Source organism: Pelmatolapia mariae, linkage group LG4 (assembly GCF_036321145.2).
Source record: "Pelmatolapia mariae isolate MD_Pm_ZW linkage group LG4, Pm_UMD_F_2, whole genome shotgun sequence".
Lineage (NCBI taxonomy): Eukaryota > Metazoa > Chordata > Actinopteri > Cichliformes > Cichlidae > Pelmatolapia > Pelmatolapia mariae.
The window spans coordinates 27,551,448-27,566,214 of record NC_086230.1 but is presented as its reverse complement, the minus strand read 5'-3'; the positions used below and the strand labels follow the sequence as shown (position 1 = coordinate 27,566,214).

Sequence of the window (14,767 nt, the reverse complement as noted above, 5' to 3'; positions counted from 1 at the left end):
TCAGGGCCCATTGCTCCTCTCTTTTAAAGACAGGCTTCATCTCACTTTTCACTCGCTGTTTTTCCTGGTATAAAGATTTATTTCCACACTGTTAGAAAGACTTGAGCTCACTGTTGCAAAGTTTGATGAACTTGGCTCATGCACAGTGGCTTAGGAGACTGGAATGGACTTGAGAAACAAGCAAAAGAAAAAGAAAAAACAAAACAGGGATACCAGGGATACTTGTCTCTACTGTAAGTGGACAGCAGGAACAAGACGGAGCAGGAGGGAGGGTTGTTCCAGGGGAAGGTGGAGGAGGAAGTTACAGAAATACAGAGCTCCAGTGTGTGTTTTTCCTACCAATCCCATCCTTCAACCTTAAAACCTCTGAAGGCTCCAGAACCCCTCTGTTCAGAGCCAGTGGGGGAACAAGGGTGTTCTCTATGTTCTTGCTGCCTTGTGAGGGGTTAGTTTCCCATACAAGCAGGTTTTTGGGGTTAAATATGCGAGCTGTGTGTTCATGTGCCACAGTAAAGTTTACCATGAAGGAGGAGTGCCTTGGTACAAGCTGTGAAGTGGGAAGGCTGTCGAGATCCAGCACAGGCAATGACTGAGCACACTGTTGTAAACATTTAACAAGTTCTATCCTGCTTTCAGAGCAAGTTTATGGACTCTTATTAAATGCTTCAAAAATGTCTTGAAAATCATTCAGGTAAAAGTAAAAGGTTGTCTAAAAGTTGATGTCATTTTAGGTATTTTAGCATATTTCATTTAGTCTGAAAAGGCTTGAAGGTTCAAGTTCATAGTCAGTTATCTTGGATTCAATTGAGAGATATTTCAAATTCAGACATATTTTAGATCCCTTTTTTGTAAAGCACAATTGGTTTACACCAGCTTGAGTTATGGAGGATATAATAATATTGCATAATTAAGCCTGTGCCCTTAACTCAGCGACAATGATATGAATTTTTATTGCTGCTTTTCACTTCAAATACTTTTTTAAAGTGAACCTGTTATACTCTGTTTCATTTTATTCTAGGGCTCTACTGGAGTAGTTTTGTGTAATTAATGGTTCAAATAGTATTTATTTATCTTGTACTGGAACTTGTACTTGGCGTGGGGTTTCTGAGCTGTGTGCCTCAGATGACCAATAAATCTCATTTCAATGACATCATGCAGAGCCAGGACTAGAAAAAAGTCTTAAATGCAGACTTTAGAAGAGTCTGAACCCTATCCCTTTCACCTTTAGAGATTACTTGCACACAGGCTTTCTTCATTCCTTGATATACATGACTCCTGTGTAGTAACGCTGGCATCTTGTTGGCACACTATATATACTAATATATTTCTAAAATAAACAAATAAATGACTTCACTGCAATTTTCCCACTTAGACAAAAACACTGAGTGGACCAAATTGAAGCCTCTGATGAACCAGTTTTGGCACCTGGACAGTCCTGGTACAGCATCGTCGATTGTCAATTTGCATTTCAGAAGCTACTTAAAATACTGAATAAACTGATTGAGATGTAATGGGTTTGCCACACCTGTGGTTAATCACCTTTGATTACTTGTCAGGGATCCGTCCTAGAATAGATCTGTGCTCACTCAGTAACAGCCACATAGCCTTTAATAGAGGACTGGAGAAATTTCCATAATGAGACTGACATGGATATTTTTGCCACCTCAGTGTAGGCGGGGGTAAAGGTTTGCTGCTGTCCGGAGATGAAAACTAAACTGCTGCTACTGTGATGTTGATTTGTGCGAGCCATGTTTGTCTAAGTTGGGGTTTATGTGCATTCACTGTCAACATACTTGTTTAGTAGTGCACGGAAAGGGATCAGATGTCCTCAGGTTCACAGCTTCAGATATACTCATATTTCATCTCCTAGTTTGCCGTGAAAAACAGCAGATCTCCATTGTTTTCGCTTTCACCTCAGTTACCTAGCTATTGATTTCCTGCGGACTTGGGGGTTCAATTTGTCTGAAGAAGAATAGTGCACTGTTTTGATTCTTGCCTTGATTCTTCAAAGAAAGTCACTGAGGCATCACTGGGTTGCAGATCTTGTAGCACCCTGCTCACTTCACTGAGAGAATGAAGACCCTCAGGAACCTCTGAGCTTTTTTCAGTATTGCAAATGACAGTTGGTCAAAAAGAGAATGGTTTTGTTTTGATATCAGAATTTCTAACTTCTACATTGGTGATTTTTTGATGCCGAATCTGATGTCACAACAAGAAATTGCCATATTGACGGCATAACATTTTTGAATATTTATAACAGTAAACAGACTGCAAAATGGTGATGAGGTAGTGGAGTGAATGAGAAGAGGGGGACTATGTGAACACAGCAGTTTGTGTGGACACAATCAAAGGAAAGAGTGAGAAAGTACAGCTGGAGTTTGTGTAGTGAAACAACCTGTAGTTAAACTGTTTAAAATAAAAGGGGTATATTTAAGCTTTATTTAGATGTTAGCACCTGCTGACATCAGCTATCTACAATCTTAAGTTATTAAGCCGTATCTGTACTTTCAGGTATCTTTTTCCTTGCTTTGGCTTGAAAAGGACTGTATGTGGCTCTTCAGAGAGCAAGTGCATGCATTCCTCCGCTCTCTTTATCTTGTGTTGTGCACACTCTGTGACAGCAGTGTCTTTGCAATTGTTAGCCCAACCCCAGTAGACCCTGTTTTGTCAGCAAAAATGCTCCCAGGAGCAGAGCACTGAAAGATTCCCATTCTTCTTTTTACTGAAAGGAAGAAGTATATAGTTCAATTATAGGGTCTATCAGGCTAGCATGAGTTCGGGATGGCCTAAATTGAACTGGTGGGAGACAAAGCCAAGCTGATGAGTAATATAGTACAAGTGGAGCTCCCTGTACCCTCAGCTTTTGCCTCCTCACTGACTTAACATACACACTGAATCATTAGTAGAATGAGTCTTTTAATATGTACGGCTCAAGTCAGGATATGTCAGAAGTACTATAGATTCTGGAACTCGCCAAACAGATAAGAAATGGAGAGAGAGACAGTGAATCAATTCTGTTAACAGAAGTGATTTAGTGGATCAGCGAGTCAATATGTGCGTCAGCTGTGCGAGTTAAGAGTTGATGTCTCGGCTGCTGCTGCAGGGCTAAGAGGGATTTTGAACCAGAGGAAGTGGAGTTAATAAGGAATCTCAAAGAGCAGAGAGCTGGCCTTGCTTTCTTCATCCACTCGCGGCCCACCAGTTTGACATGGAGGATAAGGGGCCTCCAGCAGAGTGCAAACGCACATCACCCACACACTCCTGCAACGCAGAAATGAAAATCACCTCAGCTGTAAATGAGAAAATGGATAGAGACAGATACCGCTGGAAAAAGTGCACGCACCGACGACACAAAGTAAACAGCGTGAAAGCATACTGAGACTGTAGAAAGAATAAACAATCTCAATTTTCTAGAGCGGCTAAGGCTTCATATGGTAAGAGCCTGATAATCTGACTTCTAATCCAAGACCAGGCCCCCACTGATAGGTTTGCTAAGCCCTGGTTCATTGTGAGGATATGGTAGACGTAGATGAAAGAGGGCAGTTGAATGATATGAGCAATTCTGAGTCAGCTGCTACGTCAATAGTGGCATCACAGGCTCATCTTCAGTACCAAAAGTGCTACAAGGCTATCTGTGGTGACCTGAGCCTCACCCATCAATATCCAGCCTCCCCTCATCACAGCCTGCATGGTTCAATAAGAGACACAGTAAAACAAGAGTGTGTGCCTCAGAGTATGCCCTCCAGATGGTGGCGGTTACTGTGATCAGCATGGATTACATGTCTTTCCACCCTGATCAATGAGAGATAGAGGTAGGGGTTGGTGGCTTGGCGAGGTGGAGGAAGCTTTGGTACCACCTCCTGCAGGCTGTAATGACTCTGATAGCTGTTGGGGGCAGGAGAAGAGCTGTTTGCTGTGCTGGATCTATAACAGATGATTGTTTTCATAGGAACGACATATGAAAGCAAACTGAAAACACACAATCCACAAAAACTATCTCATTTAGGCACACTGTTAACAATAAGCACAAACATTACACAACTAGCTGACAGGCATGAGTAAAATGTACTAACAGTGAACAAAAACAGTGATCATATTCCTCTCATACTGGCTTCAGTGGCTCCTTGTTAAACTCATAATTTATAGTCCTTCTCCTCAACATACACAGTGCTGAATAATCAGGCCCCATCATATCTTAAAGACTTCACGGTACTATTTTATCCCAAAAGATCACAGGTTTACCCACTTGCTACATGTCGAGCATTTTGAAAAGTGCAGTAAGGTGGATCATTAACCTATCGGTTCATTTCCTTTAGAGCCAGCTCCCAGTTTGCCCTGGGGGGAAATTATGGACTAAAGATCAGGTTTAAAATGTTCATTTTTTCATAAGGACAACAATACCTTTCATAATATTAGTTATGCTGCTATAGGCCCAGGCTGACCCCCTCCTACTTTCCCTCTCTGAGTTTATATGGCTCTATTGCATATCATTAACCCATGTCTACTCTCTCCTGTAGTTAGTGTCTTGTCCCATTTGTTGTTCGTGGTCTCTCTAACCTCTTGCTTTCTCTCACTTCTCAACCTGCATCCTCAAGCTAGTGATGCCAAGTGGCCACATCTTCTTTTCCCCCAGTGTTGCTAAGTGCTTGCTCATAGGGGATCACCACATTGTAGGGGTTCTCTTTCTATATTGGAAGGTGAAGCGTCCACAGCACCAAAGCGCCATGTGAACTTAAGTTATTATAAATGTTTCAATTTTCTGTTTTCAGGGAGAAGTGTAACTGGTTTGCAAGATATAATGTTGAGGTCACAAAAAGTCTACAGTCAAGTAGAAGGTCAAAGTGACTCTTGAGAATAATCCCACTTTGTGGCAAAGTTATGAAGTTCCTAAGCAGACCCTTACTGGGGGTCTATGCTTCAGTGGGAAATCTAAGCCATAGCAATCTCAAAACTGCAAACCCCTGTGAAACCCTACAACAAAACCTGACATTCAAACAATATTTATTTGTCACATACACAATCATACAGGGTACAACATGTAGTGAAATGCTTGTGTCCGAGCTGCGGACGTAGCCGTGCCATTTCAGGGCTTGGTTTTTTGTTTTGTTTTTTGAAGCATGGGGGTCTAGCCAGGACCCTTACTGGATACTGGGTGGGAATCAAACTTGCAACTCCTGCTCCAAAGGTGCGTAGTCTTACCACTACAATATCCAGCTCCATTCACCGCCCCAGAAATGTAACAATCAGGCTGATGTACCCCACAGTTATTGTGATTGGGCTGTTCAGTACATTCAGTTTCTCCTGTGCATTTTGGCTCTTTTTTCACCATAGTTTTTGAATTTATCAGTGGGAAAATCACCTAAACATGAGGAATACTCATCGAAAATCAATACATATAATCACAAATGCTCAAAAATTCCTAGGGGAAGATTGTTAAAACAACTGGAATGGGATTGAAGGAATATACAAAGAAGTGAGGGACAAATATATTTGACCACAACAAAGACTGGAGACCAAGGAGGGAAAGAAGTCTCAACATTTTATTTGTTTCTATTGGCTGACACCACATATAAAACATATAAAACACCAGGACATAACCACAAAGTAATTAACACATAATGCACCAGCACAAGGATAAGTCCCGGAAACAATATCAGCCAATTACATAGACTGCATTGTAGGCTAAACAACGATTCACCACAGAAGTCTAAATCAAGGTAGACACAGGTAAAACCAGTGGGGGTGTGGGAGATAATGACAAGGAGGAAAACCAGACATACATGGAAACAAGAATCAGATGGTTCAAGGGCCAGTGTAATTCCCAATGTATAACAGGAAGTTGAAATGAGATAAAGCGATTAGCACACAGACCAAACAGAGGGAGGCAAACTCAGGGAAATTCTGGAAACTCCGAAAATATGAACTTACAAAAACAAGAAAGATTATCAATAATCTAAACAAACCAAACTCAATAAATACTACACAAAAACTCAGGATCGTGATAGTTTTCATTGTCAATAATTTTCCATAAGGAAAGCACACTGGAAGAAAATGCTACTGTGATGGAACAACAAATCTTACAGGTACAGTCAGTTCAACCTAAGCCCCCAGCAGATGAATGTAAAGTAGATGATATATAGCAGATCCAAAACACTGTGGGGTGCCAGTCTAACTTGATGGCTGTTAGAGCTGCATATTCATTATTTGTTACTATCTGACATTTGGGTGACACATGCAACAGAAAAAAAAACATCTTTCACCTGCTGTTCTGAAATTGTCTTTTGGGATGTTGATATTTTCTCCAAAGATATTCACACTGCTCAAACATTTATGCTACAGACAGCAGGGCTTTTCATTTTTATTCCAAGCTTTATCTTTTGAATTCCAGCTAAATCCACCTACTATTTTATATGGTAGAGCAAACAGTGGGCGCATGTTTGGCTATGAAAAGAATAGTTCTTATTCACACTCTCAGCAATGGCTTATATCATAATTAACTTCCCTTTTTTCACTAGAAAAATACTAAATAATATGTCAACCAAGGTTGAAGCAAGGTGAGGGCAAACTGTCCTACAATTCCACTAAAAAGCTTTTATAGAGGGTGGTTACTCCAAAGATTTTGCCTCAGATAATCCATTGCACCCAAATATTATTACTTAAACTAATGCGTTTCATTTATTAAAAGCAACCAAATAAAAATAGCTTGCAGTGAGGGGGTGGGCTTTATTTTTTCACTGCTTCCTTGCCTTGGATTTAACAGTAAATTCCCAAACCTTGCTACAAAAAAAGTGAACATGAATATTGCTCCAATAATCCTGACATTCAAAAGCCCGGAAAGTGATGAGGGACAAAGACTCAACACGCTATCCAGATTGGGAAACTAGTCATCTCAGTTATAAATAATCCCGATGCCGTGAAAGCAAACGAGTAATACTCTTACTTCTGTCAATAATGATGACTGTTTTGCCTTTATGTAATACGCAGGTCCCACAGATCTCCTCTGAAAGGCTGTAGTTGTGTTTAGCAGCTAACAGATGTGAATGTGAGTAAGTGACTGTATGTGAAGCAGGGTGTACTGAAAAAAAGCACACCTACAAAAATAAATGTACAAAAAAAAGAGAAAAGTCAATAAAATATTTGCATATTCATGAATGCTGCTCATTATGATGGCTCTGATCAAGTGATTTAGCTGCTACCCTACCTGAGAAGTTCAGTTGGACCTAAACAAGCAACCTTTTTAAGGTTTGTTGTTGTTTGGAGTGGTTGAGGTGGTCTACCTGGCCCCGAACACTGAGCCAGTGTTCAACCCCAGAGCACCGTCATTCAGCAGCAGCTCAGCGGCATAAATGCGCCTCTGTGTATGTGCATCTGTTTGTGTAAGTGAGTGTGCCATTCTAACACTGGAGCCACTGTGAGTGTGAGTCATTACACATCTGTGAATGTGTGCGTGTAGGCATCTAAGGTTGATGGCAGCGAGGCAGACTTCTGCTGCTTTCTGTTAATGAACATAATGATTTCACAACAAATCAAAATTAGATCAAATGAAGCTCAACACAGATGCTGAATGTGCTACTGAAGAGGTTCTGCCTTCTGATGTTATTGTAGGTGTTGAAAATTGTGATTCCCCTCCCATCTATTATTCCCATTTGTCTTCCAACTTCACTGTGCCAGATCCATTTCTGTTTGGTCACAGGGCTCAGAAGGGGGATTCAGGTGTCATGAGGGGATAGAAAAGGGGTCTACACAGGGATGCCAAGAGACAGTAAGGGGTTCAGTTGTGTCACATCTACTGCTGAGGCACTCTCTGCTTGGGATAAGCACCTTTGGTCAGGCATGCCAGTCAGGAGAGTTGAGAGAGGAAGGCTCTAACAATGGGAAACGGACAGAAGGCAAGTCTCGAGATCTACGCAGCTCTGTGTGCAGCTGTCAGAATCCCTGACCCCTACCAAGTCCACCGCCACCTTTCTGTCACATCTAGTCTCACACAGGGCAACAACCCAGGCCAGCTAAAGGCTCTGGGGTAGACACATACCACTACTCCAACTAGACAGCATGGCATGAAGGTCAGGTTTTCATGCCTTTTAATATAAATATAAACTTTTTATTGCACCCATCAACCAAAGCCATGCACAGCTAGTTACTTGCCCCACTGCTGTGCACCCAATCCCCTCAGTGTGTGGAAGAAATTCATAATTTATCAACCTTATGTGTTAATCCATTTGTAATACAACCTCTGAATAAATATGGAGTGCGGTAATTTATCCGGCACTTCTACTTCACCTTTATTCTCCTTGAAGAGCTTTTTTTAACTGAATAAATTCTTCTGACGACACCTTAGCTGTGACTTGTGATGAAATGCCTTGTACAAATTTCAAGATTGTGTTGAATATGATAGCACATCTACTTTTCCATGACAGAACATTGATGTCCTCCAGTGCCAGGCTATCCCCAGCTAAGTTGGATTTAACTGTGTGTTTGTTCTGGCAGACAGAAATGTGACAACATGTGCGTCACAATTTTAGCACAAAACTTTTCAGACAGTCCAACTGAAGGTCACGGTACTGCTCTGACTGGTTTTAGAGCACAGGTTGAAATCAAGGGTATCAGTCACACAGAGAGAGGGATAAAGACTGATCCAGAAAGGTCAACAATCTACCCACACATGTGTAGATTCAGTCTTGGACCTTGCAGGCTCCAACTGTGTCCGCTCCTCAGCTTGAGCACACTGGTCACCTTCGCTCAGCAGGTGACGATACCACGTAACAGTAACAAGGAAGATGATCATAAAAAAGTCAAATAAGCTAGTGGGCAGCTGAACAACATACGAGTGAAATCAAACAGAAAATTACACTCAGCAATATAAATGCATGTGGATCACAGAAAATCCTTTTCAAATGCACACATTGAAAAGTATAAATATATCCATAAAGTCTTGACATAGTGGTAGCAAGAGTACCATTGCAGTATTCATATTCATGTGTGTGTATTTAAAAGCCTTCAAGCTTCAAGCTGGTCTCTTGTCCAAGCAAAAGAGAAGATAACCTCCGGACCATCAAATCAAAAAGAGGGAGATGCTGTGGCCGTTATGAGAATGTCACTGTAAGCCTAAGTGGCTTTACATCTTTAAATACTCACACACAGCCTGTCAGAAAATGTTTATAATTACCGATATCAGAAAATGCGAGCTGTGTAGAGCTCCCATATAATGCTCTCTCTCTCACTTTTACTTTGCTCATATCATACCATTTTTAACACTTTTCTCCTCATTTTTTTGTTGTATTCTATTTAAAGTCTCACCAGATGTCTCTGTAGACCTGTGGAGTAAATAATTACATTTCTTCTTTCATGTAAGGTGCCATCTTCCCCACAAAGTAACATCTACAATCTCACAAACAATGCCCATAAAAGAAAAGATCTTTTCAAGCCCCCAAGTAGATGAAATGTAGTGCAGACACAGAGGGAACCCTCTCAAATCTACCGCTAATGCTTCCTCCAAAATGACCCCTGTGAGATGAACAAGGGTTTTCAGCCCTGAACCCTACAATGAGTATAAAGGCACTTTAAAGCATTTTGCTGAGACACGTTTCACCGCTGGCTGCCAAAGTGGAGGTAAAAAACTAGTAACCACAGCTAACAAGACAGGCTGTTTGTTGACGTCTTCTCTGTACCATCAATGGCAACAACAAAACCTAAGCAATACTTCAGTCACTCACGCAAACCCCATCTCCACCCTAAACTATATGCCATAGTTTGTAGTAGGTCTATAGTTCAGTGAAGAGAAAAAAAAGCCACATTATTTTTCATCCAATTTAAAAACTTCTAGCATCCTTTCATAAGCGTTAGAGCAATATTATGTGTTTTACCTGAAATGTCCAAGTGACTCATTCAAAAACAATTTCTTACATTGAACCTGCTCTACTGTGCATGCACTTCTACCCACATCCACGCAGGATGATGTAGGTGTAGGTCAATTGTTATTGGGCATTTGGAGTGGTGAAAAAAACGAGAGCTTTAGGTGAGATAATGAAACATCAAAACATGAATCAGCGCTGTGCTGAATGTGGCTGCCAGTTATTTTGTCAGCTATAATTCAGATACAGATATCTATTCAATTCAGTTCAATTCAAGTTTATTTATATGGTGTGAAATTAGAACTGTTGCCTGTAGGTTCTTTATATTGCAGGGTAAAGAACCTAACATCAGATCACCTCCTATGAGCAAGCGCTGTTAAATATGATCTGTTAATCATTTGTTTGAATAATAACTTTTTCTTGTTATTCTCAAGTTAAATACACTCACTGGCCACTTTGTTAGGTACACCTGTTCAACAGCTTACTAATACAAATTTCTAATCAGTCTAATCTAATTAATATAATCACATGGCAGAAACTAAATGCATTCAGGCATGTATGCAAGATGACCTGCTGAAGTTCAACCCAAGCATCAGAAATGGGAAGAAATGTGATTTAAGTAACTTTGAATGTGACATTCTTGTTGAAGAACAGGCTGGTCAGAGTGTTTCTGAAATTGTTGATCTATTGGGATTTTCCCACACAACGATATCTAATGTTTACAGAGAAAACAGAATACTTTGAGCTGATAGGAAGGTAACAGTAACGCAAACCACTCGTTACAAGCAAAATATACAGAGGAGCAACTCTGAACAAACAACACAACAAATCCTTAAGTAGATGGGCTACACCAACAGAGGAGAACACCAGGTTTCATCTTTCTTCTATCAACTAAGAACAGGAAGCTGAGGCTGCAAATTGCACAGGCTCATCAAACAGAGGATTGGAAAAACGCAGCCTAATCTAAAAAGTCTTGATTTCTGCCTCAGCATTTGGATGATAGGGCAGAAACAACTGCCGTAAACAACATGAAAGCATAGATCCATCCTTTCTTGCATCAATGGCTCAGGGTACAGTAGTGGTGTAATGGCGTGAGGGATATTTTGTTGGGACACTTTGGGCCTGAGCATCATTTAAATGCCACCTTAAAATGCCTAAGTGCAAGCTGCAGACAATGTCCATCCCTTTATGACCACAGAGTATATAACCTCTGGTGGCTGTGTCCAGCAGGAAAACACACTGTGTCCCAAAACTCAGATTATTTCAGGCCGGTTTCTTGAACACGACAGTGAGTTTCCTGTACTCAAAATGTCTCTCCATTCACCAGATCTCAATCCAACAGAGCATCGATGCGATGTGGTGAAATAGAAGATTCACATCACGGATGTGCAGACAACAAATCTTCAGCAACTGCATGATGTTATCATATCAATGTGATTCAAAATCTCTGAGGAATGATTCCAGCACCTTGCTGAATCTATTCAACAAAGAATGAAGGGGTTCTGTGAGCAAAAGGGGGTGAAAATTTAGGTTAGAATTTAGATCAACAATTTTTAAAGAGGTTTAAAGTAGTATGAGGCAAACTTTACTTACAAAGTTCCCTTTCTACAGATATTTATATGCTAAGGAAGCAAGTAAACATTTGCACATGGCAACATAAAACAAAATGTAATGTGGTTTGGAATTAAGTTTCATAAACATACTTCAAAACTGAGGGAATGGGAAAACTTGGAAAGTTGTGTAATGATAAAACAAAACACCTGATGGGCTGCAAGGATAATTGGATTAATAAATAACAGACTGTGTAGAAAAAGAGCACCGCAATAAGGCTGAGTCTTCAGAAGTAAACATGGTTTTACAACTTTGTGAGCAAATTGTTCAGCAATTTAAAGAATTTATTTTCTCAATGTAAAAATGGCAAACGATTTGGAAATTTCATCATCTTCATACAAGATTAAAACAAATATACAGAGAATCCAGAACAATGTACATAATGGTTAACATTAAAAACTGATACTAAATGGCTGTGACCTCAGCCAGTGTATTATAGATAATACATAACACTGTAGCAGACATCACTGCATGCTCAAAAACACAAAAATCCCTGTCAAGTCATGCAATTCATGACTGCACTCAGAAAAGCCACGGAAATTAACTGTTTTTGAAACATGGGATGTATATGTATAATATAAATATTGTGTTTTACATGTCCGTATTTATCCAACTTCATGGTGTGCACATATGAGGTAAAAGAGTGAGACTCCAGAACTTTACTCTGAAGCAAGGGAAAAACTATTTGTTCGAATTGCTATCCTGTTAATTAGAAATCAAACAAAGTGAGTTTTTTCTTTTTTCTTTCTAATTCATCTCTTCATCATAAAAATGTAGCTTGACCTAACAGTATAGTTTAGGTAACAGGCAACTACTGGCAATGCCTTTTCCAGATGGAACTTGCACTTTGCACACATGTCCACAAAGACTGCCATTTCTATACTGTATTGCTGAAACCCTGTACTGTAATAAATGGCTTGTGGCCTCATGGCAAATGTATCATTACACACTATCTCCTGTTGTTGACTAGTCTTGGCACAAGCTGTACAATGTCAGACTTTCTCCTACAAAAGAAAAAGAGGTGGCAAGACAAATTACAACATTCATCATCAGAGTAATTCAGCAGGAGAAGACTTCTCTCAGAGGTTCTCACCATAAATAAACTCTGTATAGATCCGCTGCACTTTGTGAAGCACTCCAAAATCGGCCTTGTGATATTTCACTTTATTTATTCATTGCAGCAACTACTGGGCAGTAAGAATACAACAAAAGAGGCATTTAGCTGAAAATCCATCAAAAGTGCCAAAGGAGAGTCAGAAACCACTTATGCCAACAAACATGCCCTCCTCCCATAGTACCCCTGTGTTTGATAGTTCATAAAAGCACTAATAAAAAATAAATCTTTAAAAGTCCAGAATTCCTCCATGAGCAAACGTCTGTTATTACTGCTCCCACTAGACCATATGTGACAGAATTGCGGTTAATCGAATAGTAAAAATAGGTCCCATGTGTCACAAGAGATTGCATGCAAAGCCAGTTTTACCTACTTTATAAGCAAAAAAAAAATCTGGAGAGTCTAGTACGATGTAATATGTGCATTTTGCACAGGTTACATAGCAATAGGACAAGCTGAACACGTAAAGCTAAAACTAAAGAAGTCTCCTCAACACTATCAAGGGCGATAAGTCTTATTTGATTGCAAATGTAATTTAATTAGGTATTTAAGTATTAAGTATTAGAAAGCTTGCAGTGCGTGAAGCCATTTTATTCTGTATGTAACGTGAAGGCAAAAGTGCACTAGAATAACTTCATGTTTTTACTGACAAAGGGTATCTTGTTAAGTCATATAAAGGGGTGAGGAGTGCATGACCCACAGTTGAATGTATACCAACAAATGAATCTTACATATATCTTGTAGATACCTTCTCTTTCGTTAGAGTTTTTAAATTATGTCTCAGTCTTTTTTTTTTCCATTTTATTAAGCCTATTCGGGAGATTAGTTTGCTAATATTATTTTCTGAGAACAAATCAGTTAAATGCATTTTCCATGCGAAACAAGTGATAAGAAAGAGGATTATTCGGCGGCTGCTGCTGATGCGCAATTACGCATAACCTCAAAAATTCACAGTCTTTCGCCAAACCCTAACCTCGCATAATCCTCCAGCGACTCAGAAAATAAAACTTTACATGCACTAAAGGAGCCCTTTACTCCACTCTGTTTGAAACCGGCGCATCCACGCACCTGAAAATCCCGCATCATTAAGTCAGTTCAGTCCCGTGAAAACTTTTTGCACACGGCAGTCTTCTTCACATGTCTACACTCAGAAACGAAGTCGCTTTGCCTTACCGGTCCCGTTTCGTTTCCGAGTTTCCCGGTGCTCGTCGGTGCCCGGCAACGGCAGAAACAGATGGCTTGAGACTGGCAGCCACGGCAAAAAAGCAAACCTGTCCAGTGCAGCGGTTTTGTAAAGTTTAACACAGTGCGACAAGCTTTGGAAGGAAGTGGCTTTTCATAATAATGGCATACCAGTAGCGCTAAAGAGTCGTGATAGACTGCCAGGGCCGCGAGTTAGAAATTTGCTTACAGATGCGAAAAAAAACATTTTCATTTAACTTTCGGCCTCAGTTTAAACAGCATTATGAGAAAACCCCTCTTTACCTTAGATCTAAAAAAAAATGACAAACAACTTTGTCTTATTTTGAAACACATGACCAGATGTCTTTGCTCTTTTTATGGGTGTATTGACAATTCCTACACTGACCCGCTGTTTTACCTCCAGGAACTCATCAACGCGTCTATGCAAACTGTTCTTTGTTTTCGGGACCCCAGATAACAGGATCAGTACCATTTCTTTACATGTAAATGTATTTCACGATACTCCCGTTGTTTTATTTTCCCAAATAAGACTCGTATGTATATTTTTTTTCTTCGTACACTCTCCCATACAACTTATTTTTCCTAACAGACTTACATCAAATACAATATTAAGATTCCTTAATTGACATTTATGTGGTTGCACCAAACAGGTAGCTTATTTATTGGTAGCATGACATTTGACTTACTGCAGCACGATGGTTTGCTTTAAAATATTGCTGGTCAAATTTGTCATAGCAGGCATGTTATGATGATGCGTTTATGTTAGGATATTTGAAGGTTTCCCAGACTCCAAAAATAGTTACAGCAGGAACAATAAACATCCCACAATGCCAGCCTTGTTCTCATTGTCCAAGAAAAACATTTCAGAATGCCAAGTTTGCTCAGGATATGCCTTAAAAATCCAGTTTTAGGTATTTATGTAGTTCATTTGTTCTATTTAATTCTATTTCTCTGTTGGCTCGCATACTGATTACAATCTGACTCAACT

At 39.9% G+C, this 14,767-nt stretch overlaps 1 protein-coding gene across 3 annotated transcripts in view; it reads right to left on the bottom strand.

Moving 5' to 3' along the window:
- The window catches only part of znf385c (zinc finger protein 385C), a 138,229-nt gene extending 124,382 nt beyond the window's left edge, over positions 1-13,847 (bottom strand). For 2 of the 3 annotated variants that reach the window (XM_063472248.1, XM_063472250.1), the window contains exon 1: positions 13,750-13,847. The gene's annotated coding sequence lies outside the window, so the exon portion shown is untranslated. Of the gene's footprint in view, positions 1-13,644; positions 13,716-13,749 lie in introns of those variants that run through there. The other variant, XM_063472249.1, reaches the window with a different exon arrangement.
- Between the last annotated feature and the right edge of the window lie 920 nt (positions 13,848-14,767).